This window comes from Macaca nemestrina, chromosome 12 (assembly GCF_043159975.1).
Source record: "Macaca nemestrina isolate mMacNem1 chromosome 12, mMacNem.hap1, whole genome shotgun sequence".
NCBI lineage: Eukaryota > Metazoa > Chordata > Mammalia > Primates > Cercopithecidae > Macaca > Macaca nemestrina.
In genome coordinates, this window is record NC_092136.1 from 86,391,231 (window position 1) to 86,409,868 (window position 18,638).

The 18,638-nt window shown below is 42.9% G+C and overlaps 1 protein-coding gene and 1 pseudogene across 1 annotated transcript in view; both read left to right on the top strand.

Annotated features, from left to right (window-relative positions):
• Nucleotides 1-18,638, top strand: part of LOC105468879 (transmembrane protein 135) — a 348,642-nt gene that overhangs the window by 64,232 nt on the left and 265,772 nt on the right. The gene's annotated exons all lie outside the window — the stretch shown is intronic.
• On the top strand, nt 4,330-14,713 carry LOC105468953 (heterogeneous nuclear ribonucleoproteins C1/C2-like; annotated as a pseudogene).

Below are 18,638 nucleotides of genomic sequence, written 5' to 3' on the forward strand. Positions count from 1 at the left end.
AGCAGTGGGTACGTGACTGGGGGCTGCATGCACTGGTAATTAGATCGGAACAAAACAGGATAGGGATTTTTCACAGTGCTTTTCTATACAATGTCTGAAATCTATAGATAACATAACCGATTAGGTCAGGGGTCAGTCTTTAACTACCAGGCCCAGGGTGTGGCACTGGGCTGTCTGCATGTGGATTTCATTTCTGCCTTTTAGTTTTTACTTTTTCTTTCTTTGGAGGCAGAAATTGGTCATAAGACAATATGAGGGGTGGTCTCCTCCCGTATAAGAAAAAAAATTAAAGAAAGATCAATAATATATGACTGCATTTTTCCCTCCTTTTTCTAAATGCAAAATTGATATATGCATCCCAGCTTTAAGATGGCCAACCACGTGCATACTGATCATCTCTTCCTTTCTCAACAAGACTGCGGCACTGACAAAAAAATTAATGAATGTTCAAAAACAGGGCAGAGATGTCCCTTGGATCAGAAGCTGTGAGTAGATAAGAAACCAGAGCAGTGAGCTGTGGCTCTCCCCACCTCAAAGCTGCTGTTGTTGGTCACGTATTGCCCTAACTGAGGGCCTTCTAGATTTCTATTACCTAACTAAAGAGATAAAAAGATAGAAAGATTGAAACAGAAAGAAAAGCTAAGAGATATGGAGGTTACAGGAATTTTACAATCAATCTAATGCAGGCATTTAAAAAATGTCTTTGTTCCAGGAATCTCTGTAGCAGTTTAGTGAAGACTATGGATACCTTCTCAGAATAATACCTTTAAATGCATAAAATAAAATACAGAGGAGAACAAGATGGCCGACTAGAAGCAGACAAGTGGAACAGCTCCCTTGACCACCACGGACACTTGAGGTAGCAGGGAGAGCTACTTAGAGAAGTGGTGGGGCAGCAAACCAGCTGATGTGGAGCCCAGAGGGTTTGGTGCCAGAGTATTTGTAGTGGAGCACAGCCAGGGACGGCCATCCCTCTAGCTTGACTTGCTCCTTTAAGAGACTTTAGCCCTAGGGAAGCTGTCAGATCTAATCTCTGCAGGGCAGTCTTGCACATCAGATGGGGCTGGTCCAACCTGAGCACTTCTTGGTTTGCTGGCCTTTCCTGGGGCCCCAGCATGGCCACACCTGCTTACAGGGCAGTCTCAGATGTCCTGGGGGCACACACCATGGCTTCTGCACCAGCAGACAGTGCCTGACCTGTGGAGAGCTCCAGTGATATGGCCCCTATGGCTACACACCAGCCTGCATGTTCCCTCCCTATAGTGCAGCCTCCCCCAAGCCCACTGCAACTTCCCACATTGCTTTTCTGGCCCACATCTACACAGATGGGTTTTACTTGCCTTGCCTTGCCAGCATGTGGGAGTGCAGTCTGCCCTCCTTCCCCTCCCTGGCCACTGCTCCCTGCTCCCACCATTGGAGAGAGACCCTTGGCAGGTACAGAGCCAGAAAGCCCTGCCAGCGCCTTGCTCTTGCCCTAATACTGCACAGAGAACACTGTGCAGGGGATCCTCAATGAAAGAAAGCTAAAAATCATGATAAAACAATGCAGCAGTTGACAGACAAAATAGCCATTATAGAGATGAACGTAACCTACCTGATAGAGCTGAAAAACACACTACAAGCTGCCACACTTTGGCCCCCACAGCACAGTGAACTCCAATCCTTGAGGATCCAGAGAGCAAAGTTGGGTCCCAATACAAGTCCCCCAGAGTTTGAGCACACAGTCCAGAAGTTGGGAGCTGAGTATTGGCCCCCTAAAATCTCCCAGAAATGAAGCCAGCCAGCTGAATGTACCTTATGCTATAATCAAACCCTCAAGGTCATCAAATAGGATAAAGAAAAAAAAAAAAATCCCATCTGAAGGTCAGCAGTCTCAAAGGTTGAAGGTAGATAAGCCCACAGCGATGAGTAAGAATCAGCACAATAATGCTGTAAACTCAAAAAGCCAGAGTGCCTTCTTTCCTCCAAATGACCACATCACCCTTCCAGCAAGGTTTTGGAACTGGAGTGAGGCTGAGATGGCCGAAATGAAAGAAGTAGAATTCAGAATATGGATAGGAACAAAGTTCATTGAGCTACAGAAGTATGTTGAAACCCAATGTAAGAAAACTAAAATTCATGATAAAACAATGCAGGAGCTGACAGACAAAATAGCCAGTATAGAGATGAATGTAACCTACCTGATAGAGCTGAAAAACACACTACAAGAATTTCATGGCTGGGCATGGTGGCTTATGCCTGTAATCCCAGCACTTTGGGAGGTTGAGGCAGGCAGATCATGAGGTCAGGAGATCAAGACCAGCCTGGCTAATATGGTGAAATCCCGTCTCAACTAAAAATACAAAAAAATTAGCCAGGCATGGTGGTGGGCGCCTGTAGTCCCAGCTACTCAGGAGGCTGAGGCAGGGGAATGGCATGAACCCAGGAGGCAGGGCTTGCAGTGAGCCGAGATCTTGCCACTGCACTCCAGCCTGGGTGACAGAGGGAGACTCCATCTCAAAAACAAACAAACAAACAAACAAAAAACAAAGAATTTCATAATGCAATCACAAGTGTTTTTTTTTTTTGTTTTTTTTTTTTTTTTGAGATGAAGTCTCGCACTGTCACCCAGGCTGGAGTACAGTGGCACAATCTTGGCTCACTGAAACCTCCACCTCCCAGGTTCAAGTAATTCTCCTGCCTCAGCCTCCTGGAGAGCTGGGATTATAGGTGCCCACCACCAATCCTGGCTAATTTTTGTATTTTTAGTAGAGACAGGGGTTTCACCATGTTGGTCAGGCTGGTCTCGAACTCCTGACCTCGTGATCCACCCGCCTCAGCCTCCCAAAGGACTTGGATTACAGGCATGAGCCGCCACACCTGGCCAACATTCTTAAAAAAGAAGAAATTCCAACCCAGAATTTTATATCTGGCCAAAGTAAGCTTCATAAGCAAGGGAGAAATAAGATCCTTTTCAGACAAGCAGATGCCGAAGGAATTCATTACCACCAGACCTGCCTTACAAGAGCTTCTGAAGTAAGCACTAAATATGGGAAGGAAAGAGTTACCAGTCACTACCAAAACACACTGAAATACACAAACCAGTGACACCATAAAGCAACCACATAAACAAGTCTGCAAAGTAACCAGCCAACATCATGATGACATGATCAATCCACACATAGCAATACTAACCTTAAATGTAAATGGGCTAAATGCATCAATTAAAAGATACAGAGTGGTAAGTTGGATAAAGAACCAAGATCCATTGGTATGCTGTCTTCAAGAAACCCTTCTCACATGCAATGACACACCTAGGCTTAAAATGAAAGTGTGGAGAAAAACCTACCAAGCAAATGGAAAACAGAAAAAAGTGGGGGTTGCAGTCCTAGTTTCTGACAAACCAGATTTTAACCCAAGAAAGTTAACAAAAGACAAGGGCACTACATAATGGTAAAGAGTTCAATTTAACAAGAAAATCTAACTATCTAAATATACATGCACCTAACACAGGATCACCCAGATTAGTAAAGCAAGTTCTTAGAGATCTTAAAAGAGACTTAGACTCCCACACAATAATAGTGGGAAATTTTTTTTTTTTTTTTTTTTTTGAGACGGAGTCTCGCTCTGTCACCCGGGCTGGAGTGCAGTGGCCGGATCTCAGCTCACTGCAAGCTCCGCCTCCCGGGTTCACGCCATTCTCCTGCCTCAGCCTCCCGAGTAGCTGGGACTACAGGCGCCCGCCACCTCGCCCGGCTAGCTTTTTGTATTTTTTAGTAGAGACGGGGTTTCACCGTGTTAGCCAGGATGGTCTCGATCTCCTGACCTTGTGATCCGCCCGTCTCAGCCTCCCAAAGTGCTGGGATTACAGGCTTGAGCCACCGCGCCCGGCTGCAATAGTGGGAAATGTTAACACCCCACTGACAGTATTAGATCACCAAGACAGAAAATTAATAAAGATATTCAGGACCTTAACTGAGCACTGGATCAAATGAACTTGATAGATATCTACGTAACTCTCTACCCCAAAACAATAGAATATGCAGCATTCTCATTGTCACATGGCACATACTCAAAAATCGATTATATAACTGGAAATAAAACACTACTCAGCAAATGCTAAAGAACTGAAATCATAATAAACAATCTTTTGGACCACAGAACGAACAATTAGAAATCAAGACTAAGAAATTCACTCAGCATTTTGTGAAGAGATGAAGACTGAGTTGTTGTGGCCTGTTGCTGCCAACCTCAAGCAGCAGTTGGCTGTCTCTACATAGAACCCAGGAGTAGGAGACTCATAATCGAACCTTTTCTCCTTCCCCATCCTGTTTTCAGCTTTATGAGAAATCTTATTATCAAACACAATGGCCAGCAATGTTACCAACAAGACAGATCTCTGCTCCATGAACTCCTGTGTGTTCTTTGGGAATCTCAACACTCTTGCAGTCAAGAAGTCTGATGTGGAAGCAATCTTTTCAAAGTATGGCAAAATTGTGGGTTCCTCGGTTCATAAGAACTTTGCCTTTGTTCAGTATGTTAATGAGAGATATGCCCAGGCTGCTGTAGCAGGAGAGAATGGCAGAATGATTGCTGGCCAGGTTTTTAGATATCCTGGCTGCAGAGCCAAAAGTGAACCTAGGAAAGCAGGTGTGAAATGATCTGTAGCAGAGATATATGGCTCCTCTTTTGATTTGGACTATGACTTTCAGTGGGATTATTATGACAGGACGTACAGTTACTGAGCACATGTTCCTCCTTTTTCTCCTATTGCTTGGGCTGTAGTACCATTGAAACACCACCATGTATCAGGAAACACCTCAAGAAGGGGCAAAAGTGGCTGGGTGCGGTGGCTCACACCTGTAATCCCACCACTTTGGGAGGCCAAGGTGGGTGGATCATGAAATCAGGAGCTCGAGACCATCCTGACCAACATGGTGAAACCCCCATCTCTACTAAAAATACAAAAGTTAGCTAGGTGTGGTGGTGCATGCCTGTAATCCCAGCTACTCAGGAGGCTGAGGCAGGAGAATCACTTGAACCCAGGAGGCAGAGGTTGCAGTGAGCTGAGATCACACCACTGCACACTCCAGCCTGGGCAACAGAGTGAGACTCTGTCTCAAAAAAAGAAAAAAAAGAGAAAGAAGGGCCAAAAGTAGCTTCAATTCTAAGAGTGAATAGTGGGGATCTTCCAAGTCTGGAAAGTTGAAAGGAGATGGTCTTCAGGCCATTAAGAAGGAATTGAAACAGATAAAACAAAAGGTGGATTATCTCCTGGAAAAAATTGAAAAGGAACAGAGCAAACAAGCAGTAGAGATGAGGAATAAGGCAGAAGAGGAGCAGAGCCATCAGTTCCACGAAGAGAGATGAGACTAATGTGAAGATAGTTTCTGAGGGGGGTGCAGGTGACTCTCCTGAAAGGGGAACCTACTAGATGACGATGATATTGAAGATGGGGGATGACCAGCTGGAGTTGATCAAGGATGATGAAAAAGAGGCTGAGGAAGGAGAGGATGACAGAGACAGTGCCAATGGTGAGGATGATTCTTTTTTTTTTTTGAGACGGAGTCTCGCTCTGTTGCCCAGGCTGGAGTGCAGTGGCATGATCTCGGCCCACTGCAAGCTCTGCCTCCCAGGTTCACATCATTCTCCTGCCTCAGCCTCCCGAGTAGCTGGGACTACAGGCACCCGCCACCACACCTGGCTAATTTTTTGTATTTTTAGTAGAGACAGGGTTTCACAGTGTTAACCAGGATGGTCTCGATCTCCTGACCTCGTGATCCGCCCGCCTCGGCCTCCCAAAGTGCTGGGATTACAGGCGTGAGCCACCGCGCCCGGCAAGGATAATTCTTAAGCACATGGTGAGGTCTGGAAATCTTATCCCATTATTTACCTAGGTGCTTCTCTAAGATCAAAATTTTCACCAGATCCTCTCCCCTAGTATCTTCAGCACATGCTCACTGTTCTCCAAATCCTTGTACTTGTTCTGTTCATTAATTCTTATTGCCCTGCTCCTAGTCCCATTTTCAATTCCTATGATGCTCCTGGTAGTTTTATTAAGTCTTACCCTGTAATTTTTGCTTTTAATTTTGATACCTGTTTGTGACTTAACAATAAAAAGGATGTATGGGTTTTATCAACTGTCTCCAAAATAATCTCTTGTTATGCAGGGAGTACAGTTCTTTTTATTCATACATAAGTTCAGTAAATGCTTCCCTAACTGTAAAAGCAATCTCAGGAGTTGAGTAGCTCCTGAAAGAAGCTTTGACTTAGAAGTATGTGTGTTACACCCCCACAGAAGTGTGCTGTGTGGGGCAGTTCAACACAAATGTAACAATGTATTTCTTTGAATGAGAATTGGCATGTCAAATGCATCCTCCAGAAATACAGTGTTATTGTCTTATGATTTGTTTTCTAAAGTTGATACTGTAGATTATTTTTGTGAAAAACCTGATGTTTGGGACCTTTTTTCCTCAAAATAAATCCTTATTAAACCAGGAATTTTAGGGAAAAAAACTCAAAACCATAAAATTACATGGAAATTGAATAACCTGCACCTGAATGACTTTTGGGTGAATAATGAAATTAAAGCAGAAGTCAGGAAGTTCTTTCAAACTAATGAGAACAAAGATACAACATACCAGAATCTCTGGGACACACAGGTAAAGCAGTGTTAAGAGGGAAATTCATAGCACTATATGCCCACATCAAAAAGACAGATCTCAAGTTAACAACCTAATATCACAACTAAAAGAACTAGAGCACTAAGAGCAAACAAATCCCAAAGTTAGCAGAAGACAAAAAGTAACCAAAATCAGAGCTGAACTGAAGGAGGTTGAGACACAAAAAACCATTCAAAAAGTCAATGAATCCAGGAGCTGGTTTTTTGAAAAATAAAATAAAATAAAATAAAATAAAATAGAAAGATTGCTAGCTAGACTAATCAAGAAGAAAAGAGAGAAGATTCAAATAAACACAATCAGAAACAACAAAGGGGCTATTACCACTGACCTCACTGAAATACAAACAACCATCAGAGAATATTGTGAACACCTCTGAGGGGAAATTTACTGGGAATCTATAATTCTTTTTTTTTTTTTTTTTTGAGACAAAGTTTCACTCTTGTTGCTCAGGTTGGAATGCACTGGAGTGGTCTTGGCTCACTGCAACCTCTGCCTCCTGGGTTCAAGTGATTCTCCTGCCTCAGCCTCCCAAGTAGCTGGGATTACAGGTGAGCACCTCTACGACCAGCTAATTTTTTGTACTTTTAGTAGAGATGGGGTTTTGCCATTTTGGCCAGGCTGATCTTGAACTCCTGACCTCAGTTGATCCACCCGCCTTGGCCTCCCAAAGTGCTGGGATTACAGGTGTGAGCCACTCTGTTCTGCCTATAATTCTTTGGATAACAAAATTATCATTAGTTTGTGGTAGAATGAAGGCAAAATAATGATACATTCAGAAAATTTAACACTCATTACCTAAAAATAAACTCTTAAGAAAAGAAAAATTTCTTTAGAAGGAAGTATTGGAATGTAGGAATAACGCATACTAGTTGGGAAAAAATTAAATGTTAATATATATATATATAAAGTAAAAGGTGAAAGGGCTCTGCCTATCCCTTTATTTGTTTTTGTTTGTTTGTTTGTTTTTTTGAGATGGAGTTTCACTCTTGTTGCCCAGGCTGGAGTGCAATGGCACGATCTCGGCTCACCACAACCTCCCCCTCCTGGGTTCAAGCAATTCTCCTGCCTCAGCCTCCGAAGTAGCTGGGATTACAGGCATGCACCACCAGGCCCAGCTAATTTGTATTTTTAGTAGACACGCGGTTTCTCCATGTTTGTCAGGTCAGTCGCGAACTCCCAACCTCAGTTGATCTGCCCGCCTCGGCCTCCCAAAGTGCTGGGATTACATGCGGGAGCCACCGCACCTGGCCCCTTTATTTTTTGTATATTCTCCTACACCGTTTTTAATGACTACATAAATATATATACAAATATATACACACACCCAACTTTTATTCTTTAAACAGTGAGCTCACTCTATGTAAAATACTTTGTGCTCTCTTTCCCTTTATTCCCAATTGAATATCATAAATATTCTTCAATATTGGCATGTGCAGATCTACCTTATCCTTTTTGCTATCTGCATTCCATGATATAAATATATCATAAGTTTATACATGTCTATTTAACATGAACGTTTAGATTATTTTAAATATTTTTTGCTCTTATAAATAATGCATGACTAAGTTTTTTGTTAGTATTTCTATAGGATAGAGGCCTAGAAGTATAATTGTTGGATCACAGGATAGAGACATTTAAAATGCTGATAGGGCCGGGTACAGTGGCTCACTCCTGTAACCCCAGCACTTTTGGGTGCTGAGGCGAGAGGACTGCTTTAGCCCAGGAGTTTGAGACCAGCCTGGGCAAGATGGGGAGACCCCCATCTCTCCAAAAAAAAAAAAAAAAAGTAAACTGTTTATAGATCCTGCCAAAATGACTTCTAAAAATATTGCTAATTTATAGTCAGACTAAAAGTATATGGAATGTAGTATTTTAAGGAAATAAATCTTCAAACATGAGAATAGGCACAAAATACAAAGAATCTAGATGATAATGTTTTTAAAAACAGATAGAAAATGTGCATTATTGGCTGGGTGCGGTGCCTCATGCCTGTAACTCCAGCACTTTGATAGGCTGAGGCAGGCAGATCACAAGGTCAGGAGTTGGAGAATAGCCTGGCCAACATGGTGAAAACCCATCTCTACTAAAAAAAAAAAAAAATACAAAATTTAGCCAGGCATGGTGGCATGCACCTGTAATCCCAGCTACTCAGGAGACTGAGGCAGGAGAACTGGGAGGCAGAGGTTGCAGTGAGCCAAGATCGCGCCACTGCACTCCAGCCTGGGCGAAAGAGCAAGACTCCATCTCAAAAAAAAAAAAAGGAAATATGCATTAGTTTGAGTGCATATAACAGATGGCTTTGTCCATCAGACCACATGGAAAATATATTTCCAGAAGGGATTACAAACTAATCCAAAGAGATTTTGTAAGCAAGGAAGTCTTCAACTATTATTATGTCTTATTCTATTAAAAGCAGATCATCAAATAAATTCTTGCACATTAGTTTGTCTTTTACAAAGTAATCTTTTTTTTGAGATGGAGTCTCGCTTTGTCGCCCAGGCTGGAGTGCAGTGGCGCGATCTCAGCTCCCTGCAAGCTCCGCCTCCAGGGTTCACACCATTCTCCTGCCTCAGCCTCCCAAGTAGCTGGGACTACAAGCCCCCGCCACTGCGCCCGGCTAATTTTTTTGTATTTTTAGTAGAGACAGGGTTTCACCGTGTTAGCCAGGATGGTCTCGATCTTCTTTTTTTTTTTTTTTTGAGACGGAGTCTCGCTCTGTCACCCAGGCTGGAGTGCAGTGGCCGGATCTCAGCTCACTGCAAGCTCCGCCTCCCGGGTTCACGCCATTCTCCTGCCTCAGCCTCCTGAGTAGCTGGGACTACAGGCGCCTGCCACCTCGCCCGGCTAAGTTTTTGTATTTTTAGTAGAGACGGGGTTTCACTGTGTTACCCAGGATGGTCTCGATCTCCTGACCTCGTGATCCGCCCGTCTCGGCCTCCCAAAGTGCTGGAATTACAGGCTTGAGCCACCGCGCCCGGCAGTCTCGATCTTCTGACCTTGTGATCCACCTGCCTCCGCCTCCCAAAGTGTTGGGATTACAGGCGTGAGCCACCGCGCCTGGCCACAAAGTAATCTTAATAAGGAAAAACCTCTGCCTTTGGACTTGATTCTAACTGTAATAGGATACTGAGTTGTCCTGTGAAAGTGACAAGATCCTTGATAAAAAGTATCTGCATCATCTTGGAATTTGTAGTGTTTGTAATGTGCAAGAATATGACTGATGAGCATGTTTGGACATGTACTTAAGACTTTGGGAAAACAGATATTGAAAACTTTAGAGAGAGAAAAAATATAGGGCCCATTATTTGAGTCTTCAAATAAGAAAGTTACTGTGGAGTGCTATCTATAGAGGTTTAACTACATAAGTATATATAATCTCTGCATTTTACTAATCCAACAAATGTTTGAGTGTGCCTATCTAGTAGATCCTGGGATAGGCACTAAAGTGGCTGCGTTAATGTTGGAGGAAATTGCAGTTTGGAGATTTTAATATATTTGATAAAAATCAATTCTCTGAATTACAGCAAAAATGTGTCTCAGTTTTGCAAGTGAGACTGTCAGTTGCAAAAAGCAAACAATAGCATTTCTTTTAAAAGATTATATTGATAACCTCTTAGGAGCACCATCTGTCACACAAAGAAATACAAGAGATGGTCCCTGACTTCAAAGTACTTGCAATTGTTTTAAGTATTTGAGTTAAAAAAAAAAAAAAAGTATTGTTTAAAAAAAACCAGTAGAACCTTCACAAAGTAAAATAAAATGCTGGTACTGCATGTCATGCAGCGATTTTCAAAGGAATTGTGAAACGAAAGAGGTGCCTCACCATCAAAAACAGGCACACAGCATAGCAATAAGAACACTGAGGACATAGCAAATCCCAGAATGAGTAATTGAGAGTCACAATATGGTCAACAAGTAAGACATTGTTCCAGGTTTGGCAGAGGCTTCTGATAAGGAAAGGGGTAAGCTCTGTGCTTAGGGGCAAATGTTGCAATCTGAGTGAATGGTAGGCAGAATACAAAGTAACTAACTCTTCTTTTGCTATTGTATTGTCTATCAAATATAATCATTTATTACAAAGGTTATGATTAAGGATAATTGAAAGCCAAGGCCGTTGAGAAGAAAATCATAATGTTTCTATTTTCCATGAATTCAAGTGTTCAGGCCCAAGTAAATTACATCAATTATATATCATAGAAGAAAAGTAATTGGCAGCAACTGTGGAATTGTGACACGTATGGATAGTTTTGTATGCTCATAGGTAGTTTGAGAGGAGAGGAAGCTTTTGATGTTAGGCTATGATCATACTAAGTTTTTTTTTTTTTTTTTTTTTTTTTTTTTTTGAGACGGAGTCTCACGCTGTTGCCCAGGCTGGAGTGCAGTGGCGCGATCTCGGCTCACTGCAAGCTCCGCCTCCTGGGTTCACGCCATTCTCCTGCCTCAGCCTCCGGAGTAGCTGGGACTACAGGCGCCCGCCACCGCGCCCGGCTAACTTTTTGTATTTTTAGTAGAGACGGGGTTTCACTGTGGTCTCGATCTCCTGACCTTGTGATCCGCCCGCCTCGGCCTCCCAAAGTGCTGGGATTACAGGCTTGAGCCACCGCGCCCGGCCTGTTTTTTTTTTAAACTGAGTCTCACTATGTCCCCCAAGCTGGAGTGCAATGGCGCCATCTCGGCTCACTGCAACCTCCGCCTCCCGGGTTCAAGCTATTCTCCTGCCTCAGCCCCCCGCCCCTCCCCCAGAGTAGCCGGAATTACAGACGTGAACCACCATGCCCCGCTAGTTTTTGTATTTTTAGTAGAGATGGGGTTTCTCCATGTTGACCAGGCTGGTCTGGAACTCTGACCTTAGGCGATCCGTCCATTTAGGGCTTCCACAATGCTGGGATTACAGAACTGAGCCACCGTGCCCGCCTGACAGATCCTAATATCTAAAATGGTGTAAAAAGATCAGGCGTGGTGGCTCACCTGCCACTGCACTCTGGTCTGGGAGACAGAGTGAGACTCTGTCTCCAAATAAAATATAAAATAAAATAGTCATTTATAGAAACTATAGACTGGAGCAATAAACAAAAAATTGTATACCAGAGTCAGTCATTCATTTCCTCAAACATTTTTTTTTTTTTTTTTGAGACGGAGTTTTGCTCTTGTCGCCCAGGGTGGAGTGCAATGGCACAATCTCAGCTCAACACAACCGCTGCCTCCCGGCTTCAAGCAGTTTTCCTGCCTCAGCCTCCTGAGTAGCTGGGATTACAGGCATGCACCGCCATACCCAGCTAGTTTTGTATTCTTAGTAGAGATAGGGTTTCTCCATGTTGGTCAGGCTGGTCTCGAACTCCCGACCTCAGGTGGTCTGCCTGCCTTGGCCTCCCAAAGTGCCGGGATTACAGGCGTGATGCACTAAGCCTGGCACCTCAAAATGTTTTAGTTCCACCACAAGTATGCTAGGTGGTTAAGGAAAATACAACGATGACAAATAGGGCATAGATTCCGTCTGCAAGGAACTGAAAGTTTAATAGGAGAGTTAAAGAAGTAAAACAAAAACAAACAAGCTAATAAATTTAAAATGTAAAAGTCTTGCCTACTTGCTGTCTTTGTTTTTGTTTTGAGATGGAGTCTCACTTTGTCGTCCAGGCCGGAGTGCAGTGGTGAGATCTCACTGCAACTTCCGCCTCCTGAGTTCAAGCAATTATCCTGCCTCAGCCTCTCGAGTAGCTGGGACTACAGGCGCGTGCCACCACGCCTGGCTAATTTTTGTATTTTTTCAGTAGAGTCGGGGTTTTGCCATGTTGACTAGGCTGGTCTCGAACTCCTGACCTCAGGTGATCCACCCACCTCGGCCTCCTAAAGTGCTGAGATTACAGGCATGAGCCACCTCAACAGGCCTTAACAAGAGTACAGTGCTTTCAAATTTCCCTCCCACCAAGTCTTCTTTTATTAAATATTAAAAATGTTCTGTGTACAAGACACTGTGCTATGTGGTACAGAAGATAATAAAGATGAATCAGAAATAGATCTTGTCTTTAAGGAGCATTATAATGACTGAAAGTTTTATTAAAAATTTAAAACTGCGGGACGTGGTGGCTCATGCCTGTAATCCCAGCACTTTGGGAGGCCGAGGCGAGCGGATCACAAGGTCAGGAGATTGAGATCATCCTGGCTAACGGGGTGAAACCCCGTCTCTTCTAGAAATACAAAAAATTAGCTGGGCACGGTGGCAGGCGCCTGTACTCCCAGCTACTCAGGAGGCTGAGGCAGGAGAATGGTGTGAACCCGGGAGGCAGAGTTTGCAGTGAGCTGAGATTGTGCAACTGCACTCCAGCCTGGGTGACAGAGTGAGACTCTGTCTCCAAAAAAAAAAAAAAAATGTATGTGTATATATATATATATACACACACACACACACACAGACATGTATATACACACACACTAAGTGATGATGATTAGTTTGCATTAGTTCATTTATAGTAAGCTATACTATTGTACATATATTCATTTAAGAAAAGAGAGTCATACAGTCCACAAAGATGGAAGAGAATCAGTGGAGGTTAGCTGGTTGTCTTACAGGTAGCCTGACCCTGCAATTGATATTTGTGACAGAGATGGTGCAAAATGCTTAACAAAATCTCATTTCATTTTCGTTTCCTGGTTTTATGGAAGGACTACATTTTCCATCCTCCTTTGAGGTTAGGTTGGGGACATGTGACTAAGTTCTGGAAATGGGATGTAAGCAGAAGTGATGTAAACCACTTCCAGGCCTGGTCCTTAAAAGCGAAAGCAGTGATTGGTATCTACGAAAGTTAAATGTATGCTGGCCCCATGACCCAGCACATCTACTCTTAGGTATATGCTGAAGAAAAACAAAAGCATATGTCTACAAAAGTCAAGTAAAAGAATGTTCCTTGCTGGGTTATTCATAATAGGTTCAAACATGCAACAACACAAATGTCCTCAAATGAAAAAAATTGTGCTATATTCATACAATAAACTCAATATAGCAATAAAAATGAATGAACTATAGCTACATACAACAACATGCACAAGATCTTGAGTGAAGGAAGCCAGACACAAAAAATATTCAACATATGCATTTGTTAACATAAGCTTTAGGAACAGGCAAAATGAAGCTATGATGCTAGAAGTGAGAATAGTGGTTACCTCTGTTTGCGGGTGTATCTACTGGGAAGGGGCACAAAAGAGCCTTCTGGGGTGATGGAAATACTTTTTCTTCATCTGGATAGCAGTCTCAGGGCACATAGTAGTTTCCGTAAAGGCAAATTTAAAAATTCATCGAGCTGTACACTTAAATTTTGTGCATGCTGTTATGTAAAAGAACTAAAAATTATGCACACATAAAAAATCAAAGAAGCAAGAAAAAAAAAAAATAAAAAGTGATCACAGAAGGCCCAGTGCAGATGGAAGAGGCTATATTCCTGAATCACTGGTTGCCCTTGCCCTGAAGGACTGGCCAGTCTGCTTTGGAATTTGTGTAAACACAAAATAAATCTTTCTTATTTTAAATTATCTGAGATTTACAGTGTATGTGGTATCTCAGCATAGCCTAACTGTTCTTGGCTAATACAGAATTCATTGCCACAAACAACCAGGGTTAAAAACCTGGTTTTGGCAGCATATCAGGGAGGCTCTTCCTTTCTCAGGCTAAGTGATATAAAACAAGCTTATAAATGAGTGTATAAATCAAGATGCCAATTTTTAAAATAACAATATAAAATTAAAGCCTCTCATACAAACTAGGTTATCTGTTGCCTAATAGATAATCATTCTCTCTCTCAAGATAGATCTGCATGGGAAGCCAAACCACAATAAAAGTTTGTTTTATTCTCAGAAAGAAAACATTAGTTAGATGAGTCAATTGTTTAATGACATCTGTCCAGGAGAAGCTATGCATCCCATTTCATGGTCAATTCCTGAGGTCCCTGGGCTGCAGTTCTCACTCCCAGGTATGCACCTGAATTGCCTCAGTGGCTCCTCCTTTTTTATCTTCCAATTCTGTCAATACACTTTTCTTCTATAGATATGTTATTGCATAAGTCTACTGTCTTTAGAGAGATGTGGCTGGCCTCTAAAGCATTCCTTGTATACATCTACATGTTGATTTTGTGTTTTTCCTCTCAAAGAATAATTATAAATCTTTTACTTTTAAATTCTGTGGTTGGAGTGGTAGGGGTTTAATGTGGAGAGGATGGTGTCCTTAGCTATAGCTTCCAAGTACTGGTAACATCATGAAACTAATATAGACACTGAGAATTCTAGACAGCGTATGTACCTGAATATTTTGTAAGGCCACTTGAGAGTTTTTTGTATAATCTTTGAAGGCTTGAAGGGATGAAATTGCTATCAAAAGCTGGAGAAAAAGGGATCCCTGTTATACAGTGGCAGAAAGTTTAGCCACACTGTTGCCTGCTGAAATGCAGAAAATAGAAAAATATATCTAACAAACTGGTGCATTTGGTTAAGGAAATTTCCAGACAGACTGTTGAAAGTGCCAACTGATTAAAACAAAACAAAACCAAAACAAAACAAAAAAAACCTATATGGGATAAGATGTAGAGAGGTGAGATATAAAAGGAACAATTTCATTTTTAAGCAAAATTTAGAGAAAATATACATAGTCTAGGAACTTTGGGTTCAAAAATAAAACTGCTTTTCACTTCCAGCCTCTCCAGATGGTGAAACAACTAAGGCATTGCCTTGAGGGGAAGGTACAATCCAGGGTGCAGCTATTCAGATTTTTTGTAAAGACTGTACAAAGATTTAAAGCCATTTTACCTAGACTATTTCAGCTAGACAAAAGCAATTCTAAGTGTATAAGGGCGTTTTCCATCAGCTTTCTGACTCTCAGCCCAAGATGGGAAGTGTCTGTCTCAAAGAGGTTTGTGAGTGGGGCTTTTTTTTTCTGTTGGAGTGGATTATAATTTGATATACATGAAGTCCCCAAAATCTTAAAGAGAATTGTATTGGCAGACACTGCCTACTTGTACTGAAAGGGCATATTATCTTTTAATATTCCAGATTTGAATATTTAAATTTATATTTATATCTTAGAAACTCAATATTTTAAATCAAATGATGTCAGGAAAAATCTGAATTATGTTGCAACAAAAATTAGTAGAAAATCAGAATTATTGCTGGGCATGGTGGCTCATGCCTGTAATCCCAGCACTTTGGGAGGCCGAGGCAGGTGGATTACCTAAGATCAGGAGTTCGAGACCAGCCTGGACTACATGGCGAAACCCCATCTCTACTAAAAATACAAAAATTAGATGGGTGTGGTGGTGGGCATTGCTAATCTCAGCTAGTCGGGAGGCTGAGGCAGAAGAATCGCTTGAGCCCAGGAGGCAGAAGTTGTAGTGAGCCAAGATCATGCCATTGCACTCCAGCCTGGGTGACAGAGCAAGACTGTGTCTCAAAAAAAAAAAAAAAAAAAAAAAAAGAAAAGAAAAGAAAATCAGAATCATATGTAACTGTTGTGAAAAGCTTGGTTATTGATTGTTGCTGGAATCAAGAGCTACTACAATGTCATACTTCGAGTTTGCCGTACTTTGCCATCGTACTTGTGCCTGATAATTATTTCTACAATGATTGCATGTAGATCTAAACTAGTTTAGTGTCGTTAAATCCTCTGCATTAGATCCTAAGAGCTCTTCCATTCTTTTTCATTGACATCAGCAAAACTAGAATCCTACAAGAGCAACAACTTTTTTTTTTTTTCATTCTTCCAACACACAGAAAGGAGCAACAATTTTCATATTGGCGTTTCTTCAAAGCCTTTGAATTCCATCATAAATTGCCAGAATAGTTTTCTTCATTCACTGTGCACTTTCATTGGAGAAACTCTTTTTTTTTTTCAGACAGAGTCACACTCTGTCGCCCAGGTTGGAGTGCAGTGGCCCGATCTCAGCTCACTGCAAGCTCTGCCTCCAGGGTTCACGCCATTCTCCTGCCTTGGCCTCCTGAGTAGCTGGGACTTCAGGCACTCGCCACCACGCCCGGCTAATTTTTTGTATTTTTTTTTTTTTTAGTAGAGAAGGAGTTTCACTCTGTTAGCCAGGATGGTCTTGATCTCCTGACCTCGTGATCTGCATGCCTCAGCCTCCCAAAGTGCTGGGATTACAACAGGGATGAGCCACTGCACCTGGCCTAGAGAAATTCTTTGCTTCACCTTGTTGATGAACGCTAAAGCCCTCCTCGCCTTTTCTTAATGAAAAAGAAGAAACAATGAAGCCCCCAGAAAGTATCCAATCAAACCACTGTCATAGCCAGCCTAAAAGAATGAATAACCCATGCAGATGCAATGTTTAACATTGAGAGGTGACAACGTGCTAGCAGCCCTTGCTCCCGGTGTCTCCGCCTTGGCGTCCACTCTGGTGGCGCTTGAGGAGCCCTTCAGCCTGCCATGGCACTGTGGGAGCCCCTCTCTGGGCTGGCTGGGGGCTGAGCCTGCTCCCTCTGCTTGAGGGGAGGTGTGGAGGGAGAGCTGCGGGTGGGAACCAGGGCTGCCCACAGTGCTCGTGGGCCAGCGAGTGTTCCGGGTGAACGTGGGCTCGGCTGCCCGCACTCGGAGTGGCCGGCTGGCGTTGCCGGCCAAGGGCAGTGAGGGGCTTAGCACCCTGGCAAGGAGCTGCAGAGGGTGTGCGGGGTCCCCCAGCAGTGCCCGCCCACCACGCTGCCATCAATGTCTCACTGGGCCTCAGCTGCCTCCCTGCAGGGCAGAGCTCAGGACCTGCATCCTGCCATGCTGGAGCCTCACTCTTACAATCTAAGGGATAGTAAATACACCAATCAGCACCCTGTGTCTAGCTCAAGGTTCATAAATACACCAGTCAGTACTCAGTATCTGGCTAACCTAATGAGGACTTGGATAACTTTTCTGTCTAGCACTCTGTGTCTCTAGCTGGAGGACTGTGAACGCACCAATCAGCACTCTGTCTAGCTCAGGGTTTGTAAATACATCAATCAGTACTCTGTATCTAGCTAACCTAGTGGGGACTTGGAGAACCTTTCTGGCTAGCACTTTGTGTCTAGCTAAAGGATTGTAACCGCACAAATCAGCACTCTGTGTCTAGCTCAGGGATTGCAAATGCACCAATCAGCACTCTGTCAAAATGGACCAATCAGCGCTCTGTAAAATGGACCAATCAGCTCTCTGTAAATGGACCAATCAGCAGGATGTGGGTGGGGCCCGACAAAGGAATAAAAGCAGGCTGCAGGAATCAGTCGGTGGTAACCTGGTCTGGTCGCCTTACACAGTGTGGAAGGTTTGTTCTTTTGCTCTTTGGGTCCGCAGGGCCTTTATGAGCTGTAACACTCACTGTGAAGGTCTGCAGCTTCAGTCCTGAGGCCAGTGAGACTGAGAACCTGCCAGAAGGAAGAAACTCCGAACACCTCCGAACATCAGAAGGAACGAACTCCAGACACACTATCTTGGAGAACTGAAACACTCACCATGAGGGTCTGTGGTTTCATTCTTGAAGTCAGTGAGATCGAGAACCCACCAATTCTGGACACAACATTATCTTTAAACTTAATGGTGACATGATGGGAAGGCTTTCTTTTAAAAAACAGCCTGCTATATCTTATAATACCATATAAAGAAATTTACAAATGTAAGCTACTGGTTTACTGCATACTACTCCTTTTTGCAATTTGTTTTGCATCCTAAAGCATAAATCATCTCCCCTGAGGATTTATCAATGCCTTCGTATTTTGGAATCTGCATAGCAGCACTAGAAAAGATAAGAGTTGTCCTTTCTTTTGAACTTGGGAGTTTCCCTGAAATCACCTCATTTGCCACCCAACTCATCAGCTTTGTCCTCCTTGGCACCATTCCGTTTTTCTCAAATTTCTTTATGCTTCAAGTCTCTATTTAACAGTTAATTAGGACCAGGTGTGTTGGTGCACACCTGTAATCCCAGCACTTTGGGAGGCTGAGATGGGTGGACAGCTTGAGCCAAG